At 42.5% G+C, this 27,538-nt stretch overlaps 1 pseudogene; it reads left to right on the top strand.

Moving 5' to 3' along the window:
* On the top strand, nt 1–6,235 carry LOC141802263 (uncharacterized; annotated as a pseudogene).
* Nucleotides 6,236–27,538: the final 21,303 nt, after the last annotated feature.

Raw genomic sequence — 27,538 nt, 5'->3', positions numbered from 1 at the left:
ATGAAAACTTCGGGTGTGGATGAACCACATGACGTTAAAGTCAAATGTGGTTTGTTAAATATTAGATCTTTATCATCTAAAGCTAGTTAATGATCTCATATCAGATTATCATATTGATTTACTTGCTCTGACTGAAACCTGGCTGTGTGAGGGTTAAATATGTTGGTTTAAACGAGTCCACTCCTCCCAGTCACCTTAATACTCATAACCCTCGAGACACAGGGTGTGTATGTGTGTGTGTGTGTGTGTGTGTGTGTGTGTGTGTTTAGGGGGGGGGGGGGGGGCAGCTATTTTTAACTCTAGTTTTAATATTTGCACTAGACCTAAACTAGGCTTTAGCTCTTTTGAAAGTCTTTTTCTTAGTTTCTTGCATCCAGCTGCAAAAACTGCGCAACCTTTTTTGTTTGTTATCGTTTACCGGCCTCCTGGCGCATACTCTCAATTTCTCTTCTATTTTTCAGAGTTTCTTTCCAACATCCTTCTTCTTTTGGATAAAATTATCCTCGTTGGTGACTTTAATATTCATGTGGACGTCGTTGCTACCACCTTATCGTGGTGGAGGGGTTTGTGTGTCCCAATGATCCTAGGAGCTAAGTTGTCAGGGGCTTTATGCCCCTGGTAGGGTATCCCATGGCAAACAGGTCCTGGGGGAGGGACCAGACGAAGTGTAGCTCACACAGACCCCTAATGATGAATAACAAAAATGGTTTGACGTTTCCCTTGCCCGGACGTGGGTCACCGGGGCCCCCTCCTGGAGCCAGGCCTGGGAGTGGGGCTCGCTGGCGAGCGCCTGGTGGCCGAGTCTGTTCCCATGGTACCCGGGGGTACCCATGGACTCACCACCCGCAGGAGGGGCCATAGGGGTTGGGTGCAGTGTGAGTTGGGCGGCAGCCGAAGGCAGGGACCTTAGCAGACTGATCCTCAGCTGCAGAAGCTAGCTCTAGGGACGTGGAATGTCACCTCCCTGGCGGGGAAGGAGCCTGAGCTGGTGCATGAGGTTGAGAAGTTCCGGCTATACATAGTCGGCCTCACCTCGACGCATGGCAAGGGCTCCGGCGGGCAGGGGTGGCGATACTAATTGCCCCCCGGCTTAGTGTCTGTATGTTGGAGTTTACCCCGGCGGACGAGAGGGTAGCCTTCCTCGGCCTTCGGGTGGGGGGACGGATCCTAACGGTTGTTAGTGGCTATGGTCCAAATAGCAGTTCAGAGTATCCACCCTTTTTGGAGTCCTTGGAAGGAGTGCTTGAGAGTACCCCATCTGGGGATTCCCTCGTCCTACTGGGAGACTTCAACGCTCACGTTGGCAACGACAGTGAGACCTGGAGGGGCGTGATTGGAAGGAACGGCCCCTCCGATCTGAACCCGAGCTGTGGTTTTTTTGTTGGATTTCTGTGCTCGTCACAGATTATCCATAACGAACACCATGTTCGAGCATAAGGGTGTCCATATGTGCACCTGGCACCAGGACACCCTAGGTCGCAGTTCGATGATCGACTTTGTAGTTGTGTCGTCGGACTTGCGGCCGCATGTCTTGGACACTGGTAAAGAGAGGGGCGGAGCTGTCGACCGATCACCACCTGGTGGTGAGTCGGCTGGGGGAAGATGTCGGTCAGACCTGGTAGACCCAAACATATTGTGAGGGTCTGCTGGGAACGTCTGGCAGAGCTCCCTGTCAGAGAGAGCTTTAACTCCCACCTCCGGGTGAGCTTCAACTGTGATCTGGGGGAGGTAAGGGACATTGAGTCTGAATGGGCTTTGTTCTGTGCCTCCATTGTTGAGGCGGCTGATCAGAGCTGTGGCCGTAAGGTGGTTGGTGCCTGTAGGGGCAGCAACACCCGAACCCGCTGGTGGACACCAGTGGTGAGGGATGCCGTCCAGCTGAAGAAGGAGTCCTATCGGGCCTTTTTGGCTTGTGGGACTCCTGAGGCAGCAGACAGGTACTGACAGGCCAAGCGGAATGCAGCTTCGGCGGTCGCCGAGGCAAAAACCCGGACATGGGAGGGGTTCGGTGAGGCTATGGAGAACGACTTCCGGACAGCTTCAAAGAGGTTCTGGACCACCATCCGGCATCTCAGGAGGGGGAAGAAGTGCACTGTAAACACTGTGCTCAGTGGGGACGGTGCGCTGCTGACCTCGACTCAGGATGTTGTGAACCAGTGGAAGGAATACTTCGAAGACCTCCTCAATCCCACCAGCACGCCTTCCTTGGAGGAAGCAGGGTCTGGGAATGATGGAGTGGGCTCTTTCATCTCTGGGGTTGAGGTTGCCGAGGTAGTTAAAAAAGCTCCTCGATGGCAGGGCCCCGGGGGTGGATGAGATCCACCCAGAGTTCCTTAAGGCCCTGGATGTTGTGGGTCTGTCGTGGCTGACACGACTTTGCAACATTGCGTGGACATCGGGGGCAGCGCCTCTGGATTGGCAGACCGGGGTGGTGGTCCCTCTTTTTAAGAAGGGGGACCGGAGGGTGAGTTCCAACTACAGGGGGATCACACTCCTCAGCCTCCCTGGTAAGTTCTATTCGGGGGTACTGGAGAGGAGGGTCTGAAGGATAGTCAAACCTCGGATCCAGGATGAGCAATGTGGTTCTCGTCCTGGTCGTGGAACTGTGGACCAGCTCTATACCCTCGGCAGGGTCCTCGAGGGTGCATGGGAGTTTGCCCAACCTGTCCACATGTGTTTTGTGGACTTGAAGAAGGCATTCGACCGTGTCCCTCGGGGAGTCCTGTGGGGGGTTCTCCGGGAGTATGGGGTGTCAGGCTGCTTGTTACGAGCCGTCCATTTCCTGTACAAGCGGTGCCAGAGCTTGGTCCGCATTGCTGGCAGTAAGTCGGACTCGTTTCCAGTGAGGGTTGGACTCCACCAAGGCTGCCCTTTGTCACCGATTCTGTTCATAACTTTTATGGACAGAATTTCTAGGTCCAGCCAGGGTGTCGAGGGGGTCCGGTTTGGTGACCTCAGGATTGGATCGCTGCTTTTTGCAGATGATGTGGTCCTGTTGGCTTCATCAAGCCGTTACCTTCCACTCTCTCTGGATCGGTTCGCAGCCCAGTGTGAAGCGGCTGGGATGAGAATCAGCACCTCCAAATTAGAGTCCATGGTCCTCAGCCGGAAAAGGGTGGAGTGCCCTCTCCAGGTCGAGGAGGAGATCCTGCCCCAAGTGGAGGAGTTTAAGTATCTCAGGGTCTTGTTCACGAGTGAGGGAAGGATGGAGCGAGAGATCGACAGGCGGATCAGTGCGGCGTCTGCAGTAATGCGGACTCTGCTCAGGTCTGTCGTGGTGAAGAGGGAGCTGAGCCGGAAGGCAAAGCTCTCTGTTTACTGGTCGATCTTCGTTCCCACTCTCACCTATGGTCATGAGCTTTAGGTAGTGACCGAAAGAACAAGATGGCAGGTACAAGCAGCCGAAATGAGCTTCCTCCGTAGGGTGGCTGGGCTCTCACTTAGAGATAGGGTGAGAAGCTCGGCTATCCGGGAGGAGCTTGGAGTAGAGCCGCTGCTCCTCCGCGTTGAGAGGAGCCAGATGAGGTGGCTCGGGCATCTGATGACGATGCCTCCTGGATGCCTCCCTGTTGAGGTGTTCAGGGCACGTCCCACCGGGAGGAGACCCCGGGGCAGACCCAGGACATGCTGGAGAGACTACATCTCTCGGCTGGCCTGGGAACGTCTTGGGATCCCCCCGGAAGAGCTGGACGAAGTGGCTAGGGAGAAGGAAGTCTGGGCTTCCCTTCTTAGGCTGCTGCCCCCGAGACCCGACCCCGGATAAGCAGAAAAAAATGGATGGATGGATGGATGGACATCGTTGATGATAGTCTTTGTATTGCCTTCATGTTGTTACTGGATTCTTTCGGTTTCACACAGTCTGTGAACCATCCTACTCATCGCTTTAACCACACCTTGGATCTTGTTCTTGCTTATGGCGTGGAATCAGTCAGCTTGGCTGTCTTACCGCAGAATCCTCTTCTGTCGGATCATTTCTTCATTACTTTCGAATTCTTGCTGTTGGATTTCTCACCTGCGAACAAAATCATCTTGTCCAGGAACTTGTCTAACAGAGCCGTAGACATTTTCGAGGAAGGTATTCCTGCTGCCTTGATATCTTGCTCTACTTTTGCAGAGAGCTCTTGTGCTCCCTCTCAGCTTGATCAACTTGTTGCGGACACCACGGTGGATTCTCTTCGATTCAATTGCTCCGCTCAGACAGAGGACTCTCCGACGACACAGTTCGGCTCCGTGGTACAACACTCAACCAAAACTCGAGGAAATTAGAAAGAATATGGCGTTTGACTAAAAGAAAGGAATCCTGCTCGCATTGGAAAAATAGTCTAAATGAATATAGGAAGGCTTTGCGGCTTGCGCGTGCAACTTATTCCTCGACTCTTATACAAGAGAATAAAAACAGTCCTAGATTCCTTTTCAGCACTGTAGCCAGGCTGACAAACAGTCATAGCTCTACTGAGCCATGCATTCCTCTATCGCTTAGCAGTGAGGGCTTTATGAGCTTTTTTAACAATAAGATATTAAAGATTAGAGATAAAATTAGTAACATGTTACATGCAACCATGATAGAACCTTCGACCGATGGTGAATTTACGGAAACGTCGCTTAGAGCTAAAATACTCTTGGACTGCTACTCGCCTGTGGACTTGTCAGAGCTGGATTCAACTGTCTCTTCAGCCAAACCATCAACTTGTCTTCTGGACCCCATCCCAGCTTGGCTGCTGAAGGAAGTCTTTCCCTTGGTCGGATTTTCTTTACTAAGGGTGATTAATGCGTCTTTACTGTCGGGCTACGTGCCCCAACTTTTTAAAGTTGCTGTTATTAAGCCTCTTCTTAAAAAGCCTACACTTGATTCAGGCTCTTTGGTCAACTACAGACTGATATCAAACCTCTCTTTCATTTCTAAGATCTTGGAGAAAGTTGTTGCGAATCAGCTCTGTGATTTTCTTCATAGCAACAGTCTCTTTGAGGTCTTTCAGTCTGGGTTCAGAGCCCACCACAGCACTGAGACTGCACTGCTGAAAGTAAGCAGTGATCTCCTTTTGGCTTCGAACAGTGGTCTTCTTCTGTGCTTGTCTTGCTTGATCTTAGTGCCACTTTCGACACTATTGATCATCGCATTCTTCTGCAGAGATTAGAGAGTCTTCTTGGTATCTCAGGAACCACTTTAGCCTAGCTTCAATCGTATCTTTCAGATCAACATCAGTTTGTTCATGTGAACAACGTCTCTTCTTCGCACACCAGGGTGCAATATGGAGTTCCTCAAGGTTCAGTGCTTGGACCGATTCTTTTCATCTTGTATATAATTCCTCTTGGCACTATATTGAGGAAACACTCCATAAACTTTCACTGCTCTGCAGATGACACTCAGCTTTACTTGTCAATGAAGCCTGAAGAAACCAACCGCTTATCTAAACTTGAAGCATGCCTCAAAGACGTAAGGTCCTGGATGAGCAGAAACTTCTTACTGCTGAACTCAGAGAAGACTGAAGTCATTGTTCTTGGACCTAAGCATCTCAGAGAAGCTTTCTTGAACAACATCGCTGCCTCGGACGACGTCAGCTTGGCTTCCAGTGCCACTGTCAGGAACCTGGGAGTTCTTTTGGATCAGGACCTGTCCTTTAACTCTCACATCCAACAGGTCTCAAGGACGGCGTTTTTTCATCTTTGTAATATCAAGAGAATTAGACACATCTTGTCTCGGAGTGATGCTGAGAAACTAGTCCATGCTTTCGTTTTTTCTAGGCTGGACTACTGTAACTCTCTTTTATCAGGCTGTCCTAATAAGTCTATTAGGACTCTTCAGCTGGTTCAGAATGCTGCCGCTCGGGTACTTACTTGGACTGGGAGGAGAGAGCACATCTCTCCAGTGTTAGCGTCTCTACACTGGTTACCTATAAAATCTAGAATAGAGTTTAAAATTCTTCTTTTGACTTACAAAGCGCTTAATGGCATCGGGCCATCCTATCTTATAGACTTAATTGCTCCGTATTATCCGTCTAGGTCTTTGCGTTCTCAACATGCAGGTCTGCTCATTTTACCTAGGGTCTCTAAAAGTAGTATGGGAGGTCGAGCCTTTAGTTATCAAGCTCCTCTTCTTTGGAATAACTTACCGGTTGAGGTCAGGGGAGCAGACACAGTCTGAACCTTTAAGAATAGACTTAAAACTTTCCTTTTTGATAAGCTTACAGTTAGAGCTGGATCAGATCTGAACCAGCTCTTAGTCATGCTGCTATAGGTTTAGACTGCCAGGGGGAACTGACACACAGGGCTCCTGTTTCCCTCCCTATCTGTCAGTCTGACTTCTAGTCTTACTGTCCTGTTATAGTTACTGACCATCCACCTCTCTGGGAGGCTCTGAGTTTGTCTTGTAGGTTCCTGGGGGTCGGTGAAGTAGACGGTCTGCTGCTGTGTTCCTGCCAGACTCCTGCTGCTATGGCTTTGGATTATTGCCAATAATGGCCTGCTGGTTTCACCTTAACTGTTGCGCCAAACCTCAGACTGTGTGTGTCTGTCTGTCTCTCTCTCTCCCTTTTTGTGTATGTGTGTGCGCGTGTGTGTGTATCCCTCTCTCTCTGTCACCCCCCCTTCCCATACTTTTCTCTCCCACTCTCTCTCCTCTATCTGTCTCTCTCTAACCCCAACACAGTCGAGACAGATGTCTGTCTAACATGAGTCTGGTTCTGTCCGAGGTTTCTGCCCGTTGAAGGGAAGTTTTTCCTTGCCATTGTAACTTGCTAAATGCTGCAAAGTCCTGTACTCATGGTGGATTAAGATAAGATAAGACTCCTTATCTTGTCTTGATGTTGGGTTTCTGCTAATAAAATTTTACTAACATTTACGGGTCTAGACCTGTGAATGTTTTTGTAAAGTGTCTTGAGATAACATTTGTTATGATTTGGCGCTATACAAATAAAGATTGATTGATTGATGGTTATGTGTTGTTCTTTATCACTGCTGTCACACAGGAAGTGACCATTCTTTCCACCAATCAATGGACTGCAGTTTTTCGAGCTCCACCATCTGGGATTGGATCAGTATATCTGGCACCCCAACGGAAAGGGTACAAAAAAGTGGGACGGCACTGGTCACTAAATTCATGGTTTGAGACAAAAATACTGACACAAACCGAACAGAATTGGTAGGTGGAAATGGGGCTTTAGTCTGTTTGTTGTTATAGTCAAGATAAATACCATCACCGTTCGTTTTACTTTTGAAAGTCACTGTGTGTTCTTAGGAAGTGTCCATGCACTACTTCCTGTCCTGCTTAATCTTTCCTACGGTGAACTGATGAGTCACAGCCCTGTCATCTGACAAAAACAAGATGTCTGGGAATTAGCTGCAGCCTGCTGGACCAACCACACAGCCAGACCATAAGGGGGCAGTTTTAGTGTAATTTGACACATTGCAGGACCAGAGACACATCTGGTTTATTTCAAGTGCAAGAGTAGGAATCACATTAATCAAACACAGGAAATTGAGTCAAAAGGATGATATATATTTATGTTTTAGTTGTTTTGTTGTTTTCTTTCTTTCTTTTCAAGTTATTGACTATCAGGCAAATATTGACAGATTTACAGGTTAACCTTTAATGTATCAACATTATTGCCTATTTAACTCCCCTTATCCCACCTCAAGCAATATGTATGAGATATAAGTGGGATATATATGTGCAGGAGTAATACAACTGTTAGAATATATATATATATATATATATATATATATATATATATATATATATATATATATATATATATATATATATATATATATATATATATTCTCTCTAACCTTGTGGTAGCTAGGCTATGATTTACTTACTAAAAAAGTCTTGTCTTGAGTTTGTGAACAGCCGAGGAAACAAATGTTTGTAGCATCTAGCACACTGTGAATGTGAAACTGGTGTTTTCGGCAGTGGCTTATATGTTATGTTCTTGTTGCAGTTTGTCACTGCTGCCTTGATATTTGCTTTGTTTTTGTTTTTTCCTTGTTCCTTTTTTTGTGTTTCGTTTTCTTATGTTATGATCATTAGCTACAAGTCCCCTAAGCTAAGTTTAGTTTTGCTGTGGGTTAAGTAGAGTTCTGTTTTGTCTAAGTTACATTAGTGTTCCTTTTTGGCTTCCTGTTTTGGATTTAGTGTCTCTTTTTTTTCTCCCTCAGTTTGCAGAAAGACGCTATCCAGTAACAGTTTGCACAGATGCTTCTCAGTAACATTTAAGGTCCAGTCCAGGTTTAGGGGACTGTAAGTGTCCGGCGGTTCATTTAGTCCGGCGTTTTGTTTTGTTTTGTGTGATTTAGAGCACGTTTTTATTTGCCATTACAGGTGTTGTGTTTTTTTGTTCAGCTTGACCTGATAAGTCTGTCAGGCACCGTTTGATGTCTCTTGTCTAGGGTGTGACTTGAGTGTTGCTCCAGGTGCCTATTTATTGTTGTTGTTATTTATTGTATATTTTAAAGATAACTATTTTTTCTACTGTGAAATAAAAATAGAGTTTGTATTTATATTTTTCTAAGAAATTACACGCCTTTGTATTCATTTGTGGAACTTATATATATATATATATATATATATATATATATATATATATATATATATATATAGATAGATAGATAGATAGATAGATAGATAGATAGATAGATAGATAGATAGATATTGATTTATACAAACACACATACATACATACACAGTGAACATAGAACTAGTACACAGATAGGTGAAAAGATTAGATGACCTAAAAGCACACACAAATTGTAAGATCACATCATGACAACTGCTACAAGGTACCAAAGTTACATTTTGGGAGCCTGGTCTGTGAGTTTTACCAGGAGCTGGAGCATCAAGGGCAGCACTGGAACTCTGAAGGTTCAATTATAACATCAGGTCTTTGAAAACAAGACAGTAATAGTCCCCATATCATATAGAACTTTGGTTCTGACCTACAGAAAGAATGGCGTGTCTTCTCCAGACACAAGGTCCTGTCCTTTTTTGTTGTTTTAAAGTTGTTTGAGGTACTAGTCCAAAAGAAGTGTATCACAAAAAATGCCAGCCACATCAGGTCCATTTTTAAGAGACCAGCAAAAAAAAAGATAAATAAATAAATTTAAAAAATGAATAAAAAAGACAGCCATAGAACCAGGACAGACGCCAGGCATGATCTGTTTCACATGCTTGCTTATTTCAGCACTTGCACTTCCTGGTTTGAATGCTCAAGTGTGTTCACATTGACAGCATGGAAAAACACAGTGCACTTTGATTTTTCAGCTGGTGCACTCAAAATGTTGAGTCTGGAACTGCTGACAAATCTCACAGATGATGATCTCTTTATTGGCTACATCGAGGAAGAGGCCGGGACTGATCAAACGATGGGTACTGGACGTAATCAAGGATAAGCAGGAGAATACCTGTAAACGGTTGTGAAATGCGATCGCAGTTTCCCTGTGAGTGTGAAGCCACAGGGTTTGATTTGAGACAACACTACCCTGTAAGATTTTGTGCACTTCATGTAAGTGTACTAACACAATGTGGAACACAGCAACAGCTTATTGTCAGGATCAGCACCAGAAAAACTGATGTGGGTCAAAGTATGTACTTCAGCTGACAGTTTTACAGAGCTCAACCTGGTCTTCAAAAAGCCATTGTGCCCTGTGTCCTGCTGTGCTATGTTGAGCATGACATGTACACGTAATTCCGCCCTGATCAGCTAATCATACAACACACAACATGAGCAGGTCTCGACCATGATTCTGGAAAGCCTCTTGAGCTAGAGTTGTGATGTGGTTCCTGATAAAAAGAGATTAATTACTGGGTTGATTATTTTTCAGTGAGCTTTTTCTCTGGCTTACTTATCTACATGAGCGTTAAGGTTTATTCATCCCTGTGCGCTTACACCAGTATCCCGTCATACCTTTCTTTAAGGTGGTATAAATGTCCCTGTGTAATCAGAGCCAATGACAGGACTTGATCTGCTGAGAAAGATGACATTGTTTAGCTTCCCTGTGCTGCTTCATTTTCACATCAGCGATGTTGTGGCTGTTAGCATATTAAGCTGTCCTTTTCTGTCACTCTGCGCCTGGTTTACAAGAAAATGGAATGACTATAAATCACTTCTAAATCACACAGCAGAACTAAGATTATGTTTGGAATAATAGCAGAGCTATAAATCTTCCATGCTGCTGACTGGACCAGACAAAAACACACGTTTTTCTTTTTATTCTGTCTGGGTTTTGTAATGCAATTTCCAATTCAGATCAGTTTGACATTGATGGATCGCATTTTCTGAAAATGCAAACAGACTTTTTTATTGACAGTCTGACAATTCTGACATGAGTTTGCTGTGTGGGTAGGCTGCTTTGTCAGTAGTTTCTGGGAATAAGTGTGATACCAGATTAACTGCTGTATTTTTTTCTTCACTTTCAGGAAAATAAAGTTTTTGGGACAAACTTGTCATGTCAACATGTCACCAAGTGGTATCATGCATCCTTTGGTCTGTGTAGTAACAGAAAGAGCGTATAGATACTGGTGCATTGTGTGTCTCAGCATCCATCCTCTGTCTGAGGGAGAAAGGCACTTACTGCAGAACAATGACGGCTGCTGGTCATTTGGATATAGATTTCACCGCCACATTTGAGGAGCTGCGGCTCTCAGGTAGTCACTGCAGCATGAAAAGCAATAAATAGCAGAGCTGTCTCACTGTTTAAGTCCACTTACCTCTTGAGGGCCCAGCGCTCTATATGTAAATGAGAGTGGCTTGTAAAGAGAACACGAAACACACACACACACACACACACACATACACACACACACACACACACACACACACACACACACACACACACACACACACACACACACACACACACACACACACACACACACACACACACATAAGGTGGTGTCTCTGTACTCACAGCCAGTCGCGTGCATGAATCCACCAAGTGATTCTGGCTGCGTTCCTCCTTCGATGAAAATAAAACACTCAGTCAAGTCCTTTTCTGAGCAGGTGGAGCATGAGGCGCCTACATCCTCTACCTCTACTCGAGCGTGCTGCCTGGTTTTCTTGCTGTCTTTCCTTTTGAATCCCTCCTTTCTCACTCAGAAGCAATTGAATAAGACAGCTTTTGCCGAGCTGTTAATATCCTGAAAATCGCTGAGTGGTTTGGAGTGCCAGGGACTTTTGTTTTCAGATCAGAGTGCCTCCTCAAAGCAGGCTTTACAATCCCAATATCCAGTTTCTAAACCCACCCCTGTATGGATGAGAAGAGGACGTCAGCTGGTTGGAACCACTCATCAGTCAATCCCTGCATGCCCTGCACTCTGTCCCATGCCATCCCCGGGACGGAGGGGGTCAGACAAGGAGTAGTGAGGTAAAACAAACTTCAAAACCAGAGCGGGTTTTTAATTAACCATGACAACACAGTTTGGCTTAACGAGCATTTCTTCCCCGTCTTAAGCTTGCCAACCATTCTCTGCTGCTTCTCGCTGTTGCTCAGGGAAACTCAACATCTCCGCCAGATAGCCACAAATATGAGCGGGACCCTTGCCAAAGCTTTGTAAATATACACAAAGATGAGACGGCTCAGACACCTTCCTTGTGACGCCGAGAGAGCAGCTCTAATGAGGACATTCCAGGCTCTGTATTTTTAGAACTTTCATTATGATTCACAGCTGTCCTGAAATGTTTATTTCCAGGCAGCAGTGCTAATACTGTTATTGATGATAACAAGTTACCAAGTCTAGATAAATGAGACTGCTGCAGCACAGGCAGGAGCAACAACCTGAGCAAATGAGGAGCAGCACTGATCTTATTCAAAGACGCGTGCCTTGGGTTTTTAATTATGTGATTCATGTGAAGTGTAATTACAGATATACATGAGTGGACCTCAGACAGAGCGCTTGTTGCTGGGGATCCAGATGACTGAATTTAATTGTGTGGCAGCAGCTTTTGTAATACTATGGAAAGAGTTAAAGATAAAAGGGGTTCCTTTCGGGAGGGTGTTCACGTGTTTGTATTGTCAAAGATACTGTGAGGAGGATCTGTTTAAATTGGACTGCCACCTTTTGGCCCAAAGTCTCACACGCACTGTGAGTTACTTTAGCAAGGTATGTGTTTGTTCTGGAATTAAATGAAGATTGGATTGAAACAAATTTTCTTTGTTCAAGACAACTTTTTACTAGATACAACGCACCGAGGTAAGGTATTTATCAGTACAGTTATGTAGAGCTATGGTCTGAAATATGACATCAAACAAACTTTGTAGTAGCCGGCAATGTAGCGCTGTCGCCAGCCCGGTGCTCTGATGTATCTGTAGGCTAATGTGACAACAAGCTAACTGTCAGTTTGTATGTAGTTTAGTAGCGTCTATATTTATCTCAGCTGGCAGCCCGGTGCTCTGAGACATGTCTGTAATGTGTAACGTTAGTGAATCCTGGTCATGTCCTGCCAGTCATCTACCAATCAGAGCTAACGTAACCTCACTCTTCATTTTATTGATAGACTCAAGTTTGAACAGACCACTGCAGAATAACTGCTGACTGTGGGTTGGAGTCAACATTAGCACAAACAGTTTAGCCCTTTAAGCCTTTAGCTTGGGCTTTCTCCTGTTTCTATTTCTTCTGCTCTTCTGTCCTTTTTCTGTCTGACAGTTAGGCTCATGTGTCCACCATCACTTCAAAATTAATCACAAAAATCGTTTTTAACAGAGAAAAACACAGATCTCTCTTCTCACTACTAAACTTCATCAGCCAGCGTGGAGTCATTGAGACCTAGACATGCCGTAAATGTCAGTTTAAAATAACCAGTAAGCTGCAATTTGGGCGCTGATAATCTAATTTTAAAAGTTTGGATTAGGATCAGGCATACATCTGGAGGGTAGACTTTTTTAAGATCACTCAGAAACCCCTCACAGCCCCTCTAAGGCTAAACTTTATGAGTTGAGTTATTTATTTTATCTAGATATATTACTCACTACATTTTAACATTAACTTAGCATACTTATATAAAATATTGTTTCTTATCATTTCGAACAGTGCTTAGCTTTATTGGAGCTTTAAGTGTTTGTGTCTTTATTCAAGGTTTTCTTATAATCAATGTAATTTCCATATTGTAATGGACTTTATTCCTAGCCCTTCTACAGCAGCGATGGGAAAAGCTTTTTTTTTTTTTCAGTCTACTGAATCATTAGAATCAGTTCAGTAAAGTGATTTGTTAAAAAGTATTGTTCAACAAATTGTCCAGTTCTTCTCTGCAGCTCTGCCTATGAATCAGAAATGTAATGAGCAGAAAACAACTAAACATTTAGTTCTGATTGGGATCACAGTGAGAACGGCTGGAGGTGGATAATAGGCCATGAACTGAGGATTTAGTGGGATAAAGCTACAGCTACATACTGAAAGCTATTATTTCCGTTCTGTTTGCTACGTTCAAGGGTTAGACCGTGATAAGCTCACACAGCAAAAAAAACGGAAATCTTGTCAAATGTTTTTGTCTTATTTTTAGTGCTGTCAGGCGATTAAAAAAATTAATCTAATTAATTACAGGATTTGTAATTAATTAATCTAATTAATCGCATTTTAATCTCATATCTGCTTAAGGTCCCAAAACAAAGAATTTGAATTCCAGGACATTAAAACTACATTAAAAGACATTTAAAAATAAGGTGGGAATATATACAACACATTTTTAGGTACCCTGAGGCATAAGGAAGAAATGAAAAAAGTGTTATGGTTCTATCTTTAGAAAATCTACACAGTCCTGCACCTAAGATAAGCTGATTTGATTTTTAGGACGTTTTTTGCTTCTGTTCACATTTTTACTCGATGTAGACTCAATTTTCACTGCAATATGAACTTCTATACTTCTATGAGGTCAGGAGAACCAGGGCTAAAGGCTAAAAACTGTGAGGAACTATGTACAAAATACTTTTTTCAAGTCTTGGATCAAAGAAAAATGAAGTATTCTCAGTTTAACATGCTCTGAACACACAAACGGTTGCTGATTGGTGCAGAGCAGCCCCAAGCTGAAACATGACACCAGGAAAATGGAAAGAAATTTTCAAAGAATTCTTAAGATTTAAATACAGGACCTTTTTTGATCATTCAGGGCTTGTTTGATGCAGTAGAGAGTGTAAAATGACCTGTTTTTTTACAGAATTGAGCAAACTGTTGATTTTCTGTAGATTTTCAAAAAGGACATGTAAATAAACGAGATGTGGACGGCAGTCCTCTTAAAGGATAAGTTCGGTTTATACAGCTTTTACATTGTTTATAGAATGAAGTAGAACAAAATACTCACCAAGAAGGTTTTCCTGATCCAAGCAGTGCTTCGGGAGATATTTAGATCCAAAATTGTGCAGCGGACGTCCATATGATGGGATCCATCGGGGCATAGACGGCGCTGCTCCTTAAAACTGCATTAATCGTCCTCTGCTGCAGTCTGTGTCACTCCAGACAGCGATGTGCGGCTGTACTGATCTCTGAACTGACGAAGACTTTGTTTACGCTTGCCCCTCAAAGAAAGGAGTCAGTGCTCCAGAGAGTACTGCGCAGTTTTAGGAGCGGCGCTGTCTATGCCCCGATGGGTCCCATTATACGGACGTCCGCTGCACGATTTTGGATCTAAATATCTACCGAAACACTGCTTGGATCAGGAAAGCCTTCTGGGTGAGTATTTTGTTCTATTTCATTCTATAAACAATGTAAAAGCTGTATAAACCAAACTTATCCTTTAACAGCGCTCTCTCTTCCCCCCGGTTCAAAGCATGTTGCTAGATGTGATACATTCAGGGACCGTCGGAAATTTGAAAATCTGACGAGAACACCACTTTTTTCATGTAGGACAAACGGTTTGTAAATGCTAGACATTTGAAAATAAGTGCGTCTTTGAACGCCTCGCAGGTTTGGGATCCAGATCAATCTGCGTTAATTTTTATGACGCGTTAATTTGCGGTGTAATTAATTAATCTAGTTAACGCGTTAAAATGACAGCTCTACTTATTTTAAGTAAAAAACTGTCTTGTGTGAGCACGTGAACACAAACTTTGAAACTTGTGTGGTGTTAACACAGAGATGTGACTGTTTGACACTGCTAAGGTGAGCTACTCTGCAGTCTTGAAGGGCAGCTGAGTGTCATTGACAGAGCCCGTTGTGCCACATAAACAACTGCTCATTATCCAGGGTCAGCAGCCCCGTTTCATCTGTTTATAAAAAGCCCAAATACAGTGATTTATAAGCACCAAATATGAAAGGTTTTGGTGTGTGTGAGCAGAACAGCTCTGCCCGTCTGTCTCTGTACAGCCCGGCGTGCAATCAGAGCGCCCCACTCAGCTCGATCATAAATGAAAGTGACTTTGAGCGCAAACAAACGCAGCTTAAGTGAATCAGTTAGGCAGAAAGCTGCGTGTGGCAGGCAGGCAGGTGATGGATGGCGCCACTTAGGAGCCGTGACTTTTGGTTAAGTGACAATGACACACATAAAGGTCCACCATTACCTGTTTTAAGATGCAGTTAAAATCCTCATCGACCCGCCTGCCTCACCTGCCAATATGCCAGAGCATCAAGCCAGCTGGAGCTAGATCGCAGGCTGGGAATGATTTGCACACACACACACACACACACACACACACACACACACACACACACACACACACACACACACACACACACACACACACACACACACACACTTTATATACTGACAGGTTACTTTGTGAGCAGAGTTTCAACCCAAAGAGAGAGCACACACCGGAGCGAATCACAGCAGTGCTCTGCTATCGTCACTAAGGTGCTTCAGAGTGAAGTGTGCTGCAGAGTCAAATTAATACCTGACACCAATTCGGCTGAGGACATTTTCTTTCACATCAGCTGACACTGTTGGAAACACTCAGCAGCAGTGAGAAATTGCCCCAAATAAAAGCATCTAAGACACTTAAAATCCACACCCACTCCAAGCACAAACATCACGTGACTCACCAGAGCAGTCACTATGCTTCGATGAACCGTTAGCTGTCACAGCAGTTTGATGAACTCTTCAGAAAGTTGCCACAGGTTTACATCTGAGACGGTACTGTTTAAAGAGTGTGTGAAAAGTTATCAGACCCACAAACATCCCGCCACCTCTGTCGTGTTAAAAACAATTTTCAAAACCAAGAACTCTGGCGGAAAATATCTGGGAGCTTAATATGCTCCTGTGTTCTTATGTTTTCCTGAGCGCCGTTAACACAGTTTGTCTGACCTAAAAAATAACTGTTCTTAAAAACTAGCGCTGTGTTTACTCCACCATTTCTTTTTTTCCCTGTGACAGCTGCTGGGTTTTCATGTCTTGCCTTGGTGAGAGTTGTGTAAACAGCATGAGCAGATCAACACTAGTTTGAAAGTTACAGATGTACCTGTGAAGGAAGACGTTATTGATGTCAAGCTCAGCGCTCGGGGTGTTATTTTGGAGGGATAATAATTCAAAATGGTAAACAGGTAAACAGGTACAGAGGCACCATAAAGTTGTTAGTTTGGAACTTTCTGGGTATTTATTAAATCAATATAGAGTTTCTGAGAGAAAAAGCGCACAGTAACACCCTGACAAGGTGTCAGTACGACGAGGAGACCACTGCCTAGTTAGCTCGCTGTTGGTATGACTGAACAGAACTCTGTTTCTCTGGAGCTGGGATTTTGTATCTACACTTATCATTACAGAAACCACGTACAGTGAGGGAAATAAGTATTGAATGCATCAACTTTTTTCTCATCCCAATTATTTCCAAAGATGCAATTCAAACAAAATTTCTACCAGACATTGGTATTGACTCAAATAATCCACACATGAAAAGAAATCATGACATTGAAGTCCAAAAATAATGATTACGTGGAATTAAGTACGATAACACAGGAAAAAAGTATTGAACACACCATGGAAAGGCTGTATACTTTGGCAAGGAAATGCACTATACCACCTGAAATCTGTCAGTAATTATTACTTGAACTTCCAATTAGTGCAAACAAACATCAGCTGGGTTAGAGCAAATTGATGGTCCTATAAAAAAGGTTGGTTTTTCACCAGGCAGTTAAATACGACACACCTCATGATGGGTAAAGGTAAAGAGCTCTCTGAAGGCATTTGCAACCTGATTGTTGCTCAGCATCAGAATAGAACTGGTTACAGACTTATATCAAAGCACCTGAATATTCCAGTCAGCATCGTTGGGGCCATTATTCACAAGTGGAAGAAGCACCACCTTACCATCAACAGGCCACGCACAGGAGCTCCTTGCAAGATTTCTGACTAGGGAGTAAGTAAAACGTTATAATGCTGTTACTGTTACCGTCAGTGAAACGAGGCGTGGAGTTGCAGATTTAATTTGAGCAAGTGCTGAGCGCTCTGTGGGTTCAAACTGGAGTTTTCAGGATGGGAGTTCCATTCTGATGCCCCCCCCCCCAACACCCTCCCCTCACACACACAAACACAAAGTCATGACCAAGCAGACACGTCCCTATCTGACAATCCTGCCTGCATGGAGGAAATTGTCTCTGTGTGAGCGGGACTGATTCCAACAGCCAGGCCTTGGTCAAGATTACAGTGTGTGTGTGTGTGTGTGTGTGTGTGTGTGTGTGTGTGTGTGTGTGTGTGTGTGTGTGTGTGTGTGTGTGTGTGTGTGTGTGTGTGTGTGTGTGTGTGCATGTGTGCGATAAAATAGATAAAGACCATGAATAGAGATCCCCCACCCCCACCAGTAAGAGCACACCACTCAGATCCCCCGTGCTTGGCCAAGACTAATCCATATATGCAAATGGTGTGTTGGACCTGGCGTTGTTGCTGCAGGACACGAGGAACTTCATATGATGGCTTAACTGGCTCACCGGCTCATCCATGGGGTGAGAGTGCTGCATTGATCTCTGGCTAATAGCTACATGTTGATTTGCTTATTCCAGGGACTTTCTTTGGTTGTCCCGTATTCTTGAGGATGAAAATCCGGCTGCTCTTCCACAGAAAATCCTTGCTTGAATGTATGAATTACAAAAATATCAGCCATATTTAATCATGCACAGGTGTTTTACTGTTAATGAAGCAGACTGTGAACATTTTAATAAAGAAATATGAACAAACTCAATGAAACCAATAACTGCAGAGTGCAGCGTGTGGGACGCACTGAACCTGTGTTCACATATTCTGTGTCTGTCACATAAACTCAAACGTGCTATGGTTGCAGTAAAATAAATTAAAACTCCTTCTTCATATAAAAATTCCAGATATATTTAAACATGTCAGTCCGATACAGCGGCAGGCTGAGGTTAGTGCTCGAACTCTCAGGCACATCACACACTGACACCATTTCTGGCTCCTGAAAACCTGAACTTGTGCACTTTGCTGAAGCTACACTGGGACTATGAATAGAGTGTTCGTCTACACGAAGCCAGAACATGACACACAGACGCACAGGGCTGGGAGAAAAATCCATAAATGCAAATCCAGCTGCTGTGTTTGTTGTGGCAGCAGCTGAACAAGGGGATCTCCATATTGAAGTACAATAAGCTAGCTGCTTGATTCTCAGTCCAGTGGGTTTCTCATTGATTTCTGAAAATGATCCTGCAAGTGGCTGATGTTCTTCTTCAAGGATATTGTTTGTTGTGCTGTTTGTTTTTGACTTGAAGAAAAGTTACTAATACTCCTGCGCCCTAAAAGAAACTTCAGGATTATCATTTTAATGGACTTGGATTTTATATTGTGTTCAGTCTTGCTCCCTTTTGGCTCTTAGTTTGAAAAATGTAATAAAAGAGGTAAATACAGTTTAAAAAAAAAAAAAAAAAAACGGACAAAAACTCATGAATCTTAAACTGTTTTCAGCTCAGAAAGCTTCTCAGGAGACCCAGGACTGTTGGAGGAGGTCGGTGTGTTTCCACTGCATGAGTCAGAGTATAAATGATATTTTACTCCTGACAGAGCACCCTTTGCTGAACTTTTAAAGCACAGCCACTTTGGGGCAGGCTCTGCAGCATTAGACTGGAATGGCCGTGACTTCTTTATTTTCATTATTCGTTTTTCTCAGGGCTCTGCAACCTTTACTCCCAGCTCACCTGGATTAAAGTCTTTCCAGCACCCAAAAACCTACTTTTATCATCACAATAAAATCTAACACATGATTATTAACCTTTTTTTTAATTAATGAAACTGTACTTGTGACGTTACTGATTAGGTTCATATTGTCTTCTTAGAACACAATTGTTTTAGTGTTCTTTTTTAAAGACAAAAAAGTATGGTTACCTTGAGATGTTTCAACGTACTCTGCCGTCTTCTTCAGAAGCTGTCATCCTGACAGCTGTGACCTGTCTTTTTATCAGCTGTTTCCGGTAGTAGCCGGCGGGACAGATTGATCACATGATCTGTCCCGCCAAAACAAGGGACATCTTTTCTGGATATAAACATTCACCACAAACAGGACGGCAGTATCAGCACAACAGTGTACAGAAAACCCACTCATACAGATCAGTACTTACTTTGGACCTCAGAACACCCCACTGCACACAAGCTCTCAGTTGTCAGAACTTTATATGAACGGCTCAATATCATCACAGACCAGGAGGACAAGAGGAGGGAGGAAAACCACATAAAGACAGCTCTGAAAAATTGCCTATACCCAAGATGGGCAATTGAGAAGGGGAAGCATCAGGTAAATAACAAACAGAAGAAAGAAACACGGAAAAGAAGACAAACAAAAAAGGGCAATAATACAAGCACATCATCACAGTGCCATACATCAGGGGGATCACAGAGCCAATACAATGAGCAATAAAGAAACATAACATTGGAAGAATCGTCAAACCTCACACAAAACTCAGACAGCTCCTCGTACACCCCAAGGATAGAATACACCCAAACAATGAATGCAATGTTATATACAACATACCACGCAAAACGTGCAATAAATCATACATTGGGGAGACTGGGAGAATATTCAGCACAAGAAGAAAAGAACATCAGAAGGAGTGCGAAAAACAAACAGCGACACGTCTCACCCAGGCAGTCAAGGAAAAGGCAAATCAGGAAAACTTAAAATCAGCAATATCAGACCACTGCAAACGTGAAAACCACATAATGGACTGGGACAAATCAACAATAATCGGGTCAGAAAGTAACAAATACAAGAGATGGATAAAGGAGTCAATAGAGATCAGGAACTGGGGCACAGACACCATCAACAGGGATGAAGGAGCCTTCCAGCTCTCGCACACCTGGGATTCACTTCTCCAGAGGCCGCCAGGCAATGGGGGACATAGCTGGCGGGACAGATCACATGATCAACAGCTGTCAGGATGATAGCTTCTGAAGAAGACGGCAGAGTAGGTCAAAACATGTCAAGGTAACCATACTTTTTTGTCTTTAAAAAAGAACACTAAAACACTTATGTACTTGTGATGTCTTATTATTATTATTTTTTAAGATTTTTTATTAAGTTGCAAAAATGTCTTAATAATTTGAAAATTCCAAAATTTCCAAAATCTTCACATTTTTCAAACGTCAAACATTTCAAAAATTTCCCAAAAGTGTTACTTCCAAAAATTTCCAAAACAAAAAAAAGAAAGAAATTTAATAAATTTGCAAAAAATAAAAATAAAAAATAAAAAAAATCAAACTTTTGAAAGAATACTTGAATTTGAAATCAACATACATTGATAAGGTCACTCAACTCATCATTGTTTGTTGTTTACTAATGTCTTCCCACAAATCAAGCATGTATTTTAAGCCAGCACGTTGTCAGTTAAATTAATACATCCACATAGAATTAAAATCTGTATTTTCTTCCAGATTAGTCTTTTTGGAGATGTAGTTATCTTCCCAGGGCTGTAAAACTTGAGGTTAGTCACAGGTGCATGGAAAGTAGGTGGGCTGTTGATGTTGTCGGAGGTGAACTAGAGTGATGGCAGGCTTTACTGACAGATGGGATAAAGATTTAGTCCAACAAAATGTTAATGTGTTATAGCCTAGAAGTTTTTGGATACAGTTCATTTAGGCAGAAGAAAGCACACTATACTTTAAGTAAGGACGTACAGTATATGATATAATGTTATACTTGTTTAATTTGTTAATTTTGGGAAAATGTAGTACTGTCATTTTGTGTTTGTTTAAAAACTGGAAAGTCCTTATTGATCCTTTATTTTTTAAATGTGTGATCCCACTGACCTGCGTTAGAGGTGACGTGCAGGGCTAGAAGAAAAAAAGTGCTTGTACGGTGTGTCTCTGTTGTGAAGAATCCAGTGCCTCAGAGAGAAAACAATCTTAAAAAAAAAATCAACACCGGGGAGAATAAAGTCGCCGAACCAAAGACAGAGTCCTGGTCTATTCATGGGCGCAACAAATGCATGATTTTATTTGGTGTCAATGTCCATAATCATCAATAAAAATAATTAACAAGATTCTTTATTTGCTTCAAGGAGCCACTGCAAAGAAGTCAAAGAGCCACATGAGGCTCCAGAGCCGCAGGTTGAGAACCCTTGGTTTTTCTTGACAGATCTCTAAAGTGTGCTCTTGCAGAATGGTGTTGTTATCTTGTTCAGTTTAGTTATATAAACAACTTAAATTGGGTCTCTGTGGATGATCCAAAGACTCTCAGTTCTGCCTCATCGTCCATGCAGTGTGGAGGCTGATTGACGAATTAAATGTTGTGTTTCAGAGGAAGCCATTCCAGTTAGTACGTTTACAGCTTGAAAAGTTAGGCTACGAGCTTAATCAGCCCAACATCAGATTATTAAAGTAAATGTAAATAGTTAAGTTAGACTGAAAACGGACTAAGCATAGCTCTATCTAAACACATAGATAATTCGATTATGCGGCAGGACTCAGTTCACCTTGGCATTCAGCGAGAGAAAATATCACCCAGAGGAAGTAGCAGATGACCATGATATAGAGGGTCACCTCTAGGGGTGGAACGATTCACAAAATCCATGGTTTGGAGCTTAGGGTGGGGCTAAAGGGGTACAACTGGGATAGCCCTGAGTTTCTGGTAAAATGACTGCGCTCTCTGAGCCATTTCACAGACACGGAAAGCCCTGCTCTGGTAGAATTAACAGTTGTAATACTAAATAACATTTTATAAACACTTGTTTCCATATACTCTCAAAGTTTGGAGTTTGAAAGGTTCAAACTCTTTCTTTCACTTTGCCTCTACACACTAATGAATAAAATATGACAGAGTACTTGAATGAAAAGCTAATTTCTACCAATATGAAATATTAACTATTCCCTTCATAAACCATGCTAATATTTACTAAAGGCTGAAAGTATCACAGAATAAATCCACTGTGACATTTACCTTCTAATGCCAAAATAATGAGATGAGAGACAAACAAGGCTCTGGATGTATGGCACAGAAAAGTGTTAACGAATGTAACGTGATCGAGTCCAACACTTTCAAGCCAAAACACAATTTCACTTCTTCTTTTACTGGCTGGATGTCAGCTCAACTACATTCTTGGATTATTTATCGCTACAGAAAACATCTTCCCCTCATGCCTGCCCATTTCTGGCATGGATGAAAGACATGAGTAGCCTGTGCCTGATGAAGTGCTACAGACAGCCCAGAACATTTGCATTCAGTTTGTTGAACAGATGTCATAATAAATGTGCCAAAGTGGAAAAAAGTTGCTGATAAGCAGAAGATATTAACGGACCTAAAATGCAAGTGACACAAAGTAACTCTCATTGACAGAAAAGAGAATCGTGAGTTTATCTTTCTCTACTGATGTTTAAATCAGATTTGGACTCAGTTTAAATGAAGTCAGATATTTTGTGTCATTTTCTGCCAGATACAATCTCATGGAAACATTTTCCACATCTGTAGCATCTCTGTTTTAAATAATCCAAAACCAAAGACAACAGATGATATGTGTTGTGATGGATTCAGTTGGAAACGCATACAGAGGTAATACGTGTTAAAGTGAGGCTGATTCAGCACACACACACACACACACACACACACACACACACACACACACACACACACACACACACACACACAGGTACAGGTGTTATCAGGCAGGGTCCGTTCAGATTTCATTCCTCTTAGCCATACCTGCTCTGGATTAAAAAGCATCAAACCTACTGAGGTATCATAGGTAGTTACAGTCCTGCCTAAAGGAGAACAGGAATGATAAAATGATCCGAACTGACAAAAATCTGCAGGGGAGACAAACACCTTTAATTCTCAATTTAATAACTTCATTATAACCCAAAACTCAAGACGGTGAATACTTCACTTCAGCAATGAGTGACTGTCAGTCTGCTGGAGGCCTTTAAGTGTCTCTCTCAGTATCCGACAGGATAGTCAGGTTGCTTAGGTCAATATGTAGGATGAAGATGGAGATCTGTAAAACTATACATTTTTGTAAACCTCATAACGTAACAAATCAGAAAACCAATGCTGCCATTTTTTTTCTGAGATTGTTATGGCAGCCATCTTAGATCTTTAAATATGGCCTCTTTAAAAAATAAATTTCTCCATATCTTGTCTCCTATATGACCTAAATTCATGGTTTCAATGGTTAAATCTACATTTTAGGGGGCAAGGAATCCAATGGAGTTGACCTTTCTTCTAACTGGGGCATGTATGGTTGTGTATTTTGCATCTTTACACAATAAAATGGTATTTTATGGTCATTTGGATATTTATGTCGTCCAAACAATGTAATATTTCATTAACGCACTTTATCACATCTTATAAAAGACAACTTTTAAAAGACAACCTGCCCATTTATCAACTTTGAGGGTCCCTTAAAGCTATGGTCTACGATTTGGAAACTTTATACAAGAACACTGTTTCTAGGGCTGTTATGGTTCTATGGTCCAATCTACACAATATAAAGACCAAAAAGAACGGAAAAAAATCCATTCAGGAAATCCGCTGCAAAGCTGCATACTAGTTGACGTGAGTCCATCCAATCCCCTGTCTCCCTCGCCCTTGCACCGTCATGCCCATGGTCCCAACTCGTCCTTCCCCACTACCCCTCTCACTTCAGCTAGCTGCTCAGCTACCGAAGTGTCATGGAACCAGAGAAGACCGAAACCAGGAAGCTGTTACTGTTACCCTCCACAGGGAAGGGAAGAAAACAAAAAAGTTTCAAGAAAAAGGCTGAAGCAAGGAAGAATTATGAGCGATACAGGTGCCAACAGAGACTGAACACTGGAGAAATGTACGACCAGTGGAAAAAGCTGCAGAGGGATTTGGGACTGAAGACTGACACCGAGACAGCTGAGTTTCTGTTGAACAGGTAATGACTTTGTTTACCACAGTGGAAGATGTCAGCTGAATAACTCTGGTTAGTCTGAGCCTATACTGGCTAATGACTGAACGCTGCTGGTCGGAACTGGTCGGCCCTGTTAATAGGTTTTAGCATAAGTTAGCCACACATCTTTAGCATTGTAAACTAAGCTGGTGAGGACACGCTGAGAAAGGTAAAGCCTCACCCACAGTTGGCTCTGCTCTGATCAGCTGGCAGTGGCAACGCCAGACCTGCTTCTCCGGCTAATTCATGGTTTTGATCGCGCCGGTCCAATTGAAAAAGCTGCCACTGAGTGTTACAAGGAGGATGACTGTCTTGTTTGTTACATTTTCTGCCGGCCGGCTTCTTGTTCTGTCGGAGGGTGCGTGTTGTTAGGAGGTGAAGAAGGGCCATACCAGCTGGGGGGAGGGATCTTGGAACATGGAGGGGAGGAGTGAGTGAGGCTGCGTTTTTCAAATGTGTCTCATCAGCCAAACTGGGTTTCAGATCGTAGACCATAGCTTTAATCAAGAACTTAAAGGGGGGTGCTCTTATCATCGCATACCATCATGAGAGATCATCAGACACTATGACAAAATATGGACAAATGTAGGACAGTTTTGTGATCATAGACTTAAAGATCAACTAAAAGAACATAGGATCCCCTCACCAAATACAACATATACAATATTCTCTGTACATTGAACATTCAATTATCTACAATATAACAAACATGTCCAACAATATCTAACAAACTTGTTTAACATAACAGAAATGTTTAGAGCTCTTCTCATCAAACCTTGCAGCTGACTCAATGCAGTTGCTAACTAGAGTTACCTTGGCCATGCCATGTAGACCTAGCATCAACATTATACTGATAAAGCAACATACCTGGACCTGAGACACAGTCTGGCTCACTGTAGACTTATTTATCCCTGCTAAGTACACAGCTACTCCCTATCTTTGATATAATTCACAAGTAATATTGATTAAGAGATGATTTTACGCCTTCTGAAAATATAATTAACCTTGCAGTTGACACAATGCAGTTGCTAACTAGAGTTACCTTGGCCATGCCATGTAGACCTAGCATCAGCATTACTCCGATAAAGCAAAATACCTGGATTCATCCGAGATGTATTGGCACCATCTGTTTTTTTCACAGCCAAAAATGTAGAAGCCAGTGGAATCTTGAATTAGGGTAACATAAGAGCTGAGCTACAGTAAATCAAAATTCAATTAGGATATAGGGTATTGTCATGATGACCTGATTGCTTCATTATGCCAATTCTTTGCAACACTAGCAACGTTTACATGGACCCAACTATTCCGCTTGCAATCGGTTTATTTGCTCAAACGGAAAGAACTTGACCTTTGTATACACCTCATTCCGAAAGAAAAGTGCCAATCCGAATGGACATTTAATCGGTTTCACAGGGGTGGAATATTCCTTTCCCCAAACCGATTGAGGTATCATGTATCCACTCAGACGGAAATTTGTCAGGGTGCGTTTTTTCAGTGCGTGCTCAGATATAACGAGAGACGCAACTAGAGACGTTCCTCAACTTTGAAAATGGCGGCAAGCCAGCATCAGCACTGGACTGCTGTGGAAAGATGTTTTTAATCCAAACTTTGAAATAAATAAACATAATTTGCCCTTTGTCAAGCCACGCCCCCCTTTGGCTCTGTTACTAGGTCGGACAACTGCGCGGTTTCCCTTCTGTTTTCCCATTATACAGACCAGTTTTTATATCTGCTCGTATTGCAGTTTTGTGTACACATGTGCACTCCATAACAATAACATCGCGTTGAGGAAAGTCTGAGTGCAGTATAGTTAATTTGCAAAACGTTTTCTAACCTGAAAATGATGTTTTTTTAGCTTAGCAGCACAGCAGCTCAAACAAGGGCTGCTTGCAGCCTTCCAACAACAGACCTACCTTTAGAATCCATCTGTAACTACTTTTCAAGCCAGTGCTCTCAAATATCTTCTAAATGTCAACAACAGGGCCTCCAATATGCATTGGAAAGTTATGTACATGACATTACATTCACAGCTACTTCCATACATGCAAAATGCTACAAATCTATGAGAAAAAGAGAGAAACCTCATTCACTTTCTGTCGATGTAACTCCCGACGGAAGGATCACTGGTCAATACTGCAAATGTACTGCAGGGTACTGCAGGCCTAACATAATCCAATCATATTACATTATACAGCTCGTAATAGTCCATTCAGTATTTATTCTACATACACCAGAAACTATATTTATACATGCTAAAAATCATTAATCATTGATATATAGCTACATACCAGCAACTTTATTTATTCAATATCACATGCTAAAATTCACTTATCATGTATACTTTACAGGGCTGCTGGTTACTGTTCCCATGTTGCCGGATTAATGTATACAATAGACCTTCAGCGTGGTCAGAATGAGATCTCCACTCCGCTATCCTGTACTAGCATGCCACAAATGTGGCACAAACCAAGAGGGAAAAAAATACAGAATGAACCTGTGTCACACATCAAGCCATTGAAGGCCAAACTGAAAAGAAAGAAAAAAGGTTACACTAAGACACATGAAGAGGTAAATAAACACATGTATTCACCAGGAGCAATATGATGAGGGAATCAACAAGTGCAACGTTATCAGGATTAAGATGTAAAAAATGACAGTTTAAATGGACAGCTGCAGTTCAAAATTTCTTTAGTACATTTCATCATGTCATCTTTTTCATTTGCTGCATTTTCACATTTGCAGAAAACACATAAAGGCGACAGATGGTGAGCTCAGGCTGCTGAAATCTTTGTCATAAGCTCCAATCTCCTACATTGTGAACGAACCACCACTGTTGGACAAGAAAGTTGCCCTTTTGCCAGTGGGCTGACCCACCAGGTAAACTTACACAACAGCTACTTCTTAAGTACGTGTGGCTGAAAATTAGACAACATACTGACAACATACCAAATTTCATTCAAATTTCCTAGAATTGAGTTTGGGATTCTACCTGAAACAATTTTAAATTTCTTTTTCTTACCTATAGCTCTTTCTACAGTTACTCTGTGCTTTGCTATCTTAATAGTTTTGAGCACATCCCCAGCAGGCATCTGTGTATTTGATTTGTTAAATGGAGGAATGTTCAACTTCAGACCCAGTGACTCAACATCTTTCTCAATTAAAAACCCTTTGTCAGCCGTAAGTGCATCGCCTTTCTTCAGGTAACCACATGGAATAAGTCCTTTAAGTAATGTGCTGATTCCACACTGGTTGAAGATTTCTCTGTCTGATACTGAACCT

Source organism: Halichoeres trimaculatus, unplaced genomic scaffold (genome assembly GCF_033239565.1).
Source record: "Halichoeres trimaculatus isolate MK-OKI-2021-1 unplaced genomic scaffold, fHalTri1.1 fHalTri1_scaffold_13, whole genome shotgun sequence".
Taxonomy (NCBI): Eukaryota; Metazoa; Chordata; class Actinopteri; order Labriformes; family Labridae; genus Halichoeres; species Halichoeres trimaculatus.
Note: the sequence above shows the minus strand (reverse complement) of the source record. Positions and strands in the feature narration are given on the sequence as shown.